The sequence below is a fragment of the Gossypium arboreum genome, chromosome 3 (genome assembly GCF_025698485.1).
Source record: "Gossypium arboreum isolate Shixiya-1 chromosome 3, ASM2569848v2, whole genome shotgun sequence".
Lineage (NCBI taxonomy): Eukaryota > Viridiplantae > Streptophyta > Magnoliopsida > Malvales > Malvaceae > Gossypium > Gossypium arboreum.
The window spans coordinates 6,251,522-6,254,157 of NC_069072.1; positions in this window are offsets into that span (position 1 = coordinate 6,251,522).

Genomic DNA, 2,636 nt, shown 5'->3' on the forward strand with positions numbered 1-2,636 from the left:
TCACCTTTGATTTTCTTGGGTTTTCTGTTTGGTTGCTGTGTTTGATCCTTTTGTTGGGTTTTTCTTTTTTCCCTATTTTGCTTTGATTCTTTTGTTGGTTTTTTCTCCTTTGATTAGTTGGATTTTATCCCATCAGTACTGTTAGAATTAAGTGACCCAAATTCTTATTTAAATAAAATACGATGGAAAATAAAATAAAAGTAAAATCCATATAGAACTAGACTTCTTTTATTTTATTTTAGAATAAGGTTTTAAACCTTATTAAACTCCATCTATTTTATATTGATTAGGATAAAGTGTTTCAATCCTACTAGAATATGGCTTTGCAAGCCTATAAATAGACATAGTCTATTCCTCTTGTATTTGAGTAAAATTTTTCGACATAGTGAATTTTCTTCTCCTCTCGCCCGTGGTTTTTTTTCGAAAGGGTTTCCACGTAAAATTTATGTGTTCTTTATTTTTATTTATTTTATTCTATTTTATTTTTCACAAATTGGTATCGAGCTTCCGGTTATTCATCTCGATCACGGTAATGGCGTCTTTGAAGTATGAAATTCATTGTTGGATCGCAACACCGATTTGCGTTGTGGCAAATTAAGATGCAAGCGTTATTGCAGATGGATCTAGAGGATGCCTGCTAGGATAGATAAGATGCCTTCGACATTAACAGATGAAGAGAAGAAGCGTAAGGATCGAAGGCATTAACACAATTACATCGCATTTGTCCAACGAAATTTTGCAAGATGTGATGAAAGAGAAAACTGTCATTGCATTATGGAAGAGGCTAGAACAAATATGTATGTCGAAAACTCTAACAAGCAAGTTGCATATGAAGCGGCGTCTTTATGCTCATCGTTTGGAGGAAGGTGCGTCAGACACCTAACACTTAACGGTGTTTAAAGAAATTCTCTCAAACTTGGAGGCCATGGAGGTTCGATATGATAAGGAAGATCTAGGGTTGATTCTACTTTGTTCGTTGCCCGTCTTATTCAACCTTTAGAGACACGATTTTATATAGCCGCGAGTCTCTCACAGTTGATGAGGTTTATGATTCTTTAACCTCGTATGATAAGATGAAGCATCTTGTGGTTAAACCCAACTCTCGGGAGAGGTCTCATTGTTCGTGGGAGACAAGACCGGAATGTTGATGATGATCGTGGTAGAACACAGAACGGAATCCTTGTGGTAAATCTAAGGGTAGATCGAAATCTTCAAACAGAGGTAAAACTTGGAACTTCGCAAGAAGAAAGGGCACATTAAATCTGAGTGCTATAAGCTACAAAATAAGATTAAAGGGAGGCTGCGAATCAAAAGGAAAACAACCGGAAAATTCGGTGAAGTGATGTTGTAGAAGACTACGGCGATGGTGAACTTCTAGTTGCTTCATCAATGATTCTAAAGTGGCGAGAGTGGATACTTGATTCAGTTGCACCTTCCACATGAGTCCCAATCGGGATTGGTTTACAACTTATGAAACGATGATCTGAAGGTGTTGTTTTGATGGGAAATAATGCTTCATGTAAAATCGCGGTGTTGGAACAATTAAAGTTAAGATGTTTGATGGAGTTGTCGAACACTTAGTGACGTGCGGCATGTTCGAATTGAAAAGAAATTTAATTTCGTTGAGTACTCTTGATTCAAAAGTGCAGATACACGGTGAAAGTGGGGTTTTAAAGATTTCAAAGGGTCCTTGTTGTGATGAAAGGGCAAAGAAAGATTGCCAAGTTATATGTTTTCTGTGGTTCTATCATTATCTGGTGATGCAATTGCCGCTTCCTCTTCCTTGTCGGATGATGATATTACTAAACTTTGGCATATGCGCCTAGGGCATATGAGTGAGAATGGCATGGCGTAATTAAGCAAAGAGGACTTCTTAATGGGCAAGGAATTTGCAAACTGAATTTCGTGAGCACCGTGTTTTGGGAAGCAAAAGAAAGTTCGATTCACTAGAGGAATCCATAACACGAAGGAAACGTTGGAGTATATCCATTACGATCGTGGGGCCGCCCAGAGTGCCTTCGAGAGGTGGAGCTAATTATATGCTAACCTTTATTGATGATTTTTCGAGAAAAGTTTGGGCGTTCTTCCAAGCGTAAAAGCGATGTGTTTTCCACATTTAAGTCTTGGAAAATTATGATTGAAAAGCAGACGGAAAAGCAGATAAAATACCTCCGCATGCACAATGGCTTAGAGTTACGCTCGATGAGTTTAATAGATTGTGCAAGTCGGAAGGATCATGAGACACTTGACAGTTCGTCATACTCACTGACAAAACGGCGTTGCGAACGAATGAAACGAGCGATCATGGAGAAGGTTCGATGTATGTTGTCAAATGCCAACTTACCAAGTCATTTTGGGCGTAAGCGACCTCTCGTGCATGTTTTTGATCAACCGATCTCCATCCGTTGCCATTGAGAAAAAGACTCCACAAGAGGTATGGTCCGTAATCCCGCTAATTATTCGATTTAAAAATTTTGGGTGTCCTGCGATGCTCATGTTGATAATGGAAAATTGGAACCGAGATCCATTAAATGCGTTTTCTTGGTTATAAAGTGGTGTAAAAGGCTATAAGTTATGGTGTCTGAAAATAGAAAAGTTGTGATTAGCAGAGATGTTGTTTTTGATGAAACGCTATG